Below are 318 nucleotides of genomic sequence, written 5' to 3'. Positions count from 1 at the left end.
TTAATAATTAAAATTTAACACATATAATCACTTAAATTATGTTATTTTTGTCAAAATTAGGACAGACAAATTAATTTAACCGAAAAATAGTAAATCAAATTTTGAATCTGTCTAAATTAATATTATTTTTTATAAAAAATGACTACAATACTTCTATTATATAAAATGACTAAAATACTCTTATTTTATATATTAATTTTGAGAATCCTAAATTCTAGCTCTTTTCTTCTCTATCGTATATATATAATAGGAATATTTTAGTTGTATTTTTATAATAGGGATATTGTAGTAATTCTTTATAAAAATATTAACTTATTT

The sequence above is a fragment of the Arachis ipaensis genome, chromosome B05 (assembly GCF_000816755.2).
Source record: "Arachis ipaensis cultivar K30076 chromosome B05, Araip1.1, whole genome shotgun sequence".
Lineage (NCBI taxonomy): Eukaryota > Viridiplantae > Streptophyta > Magnoliopsida > Fabales > Fabaceae > Arachis > Arachis ipaensis.
This window is presented reverse-complemented; position numbering follows the sequence as displayed.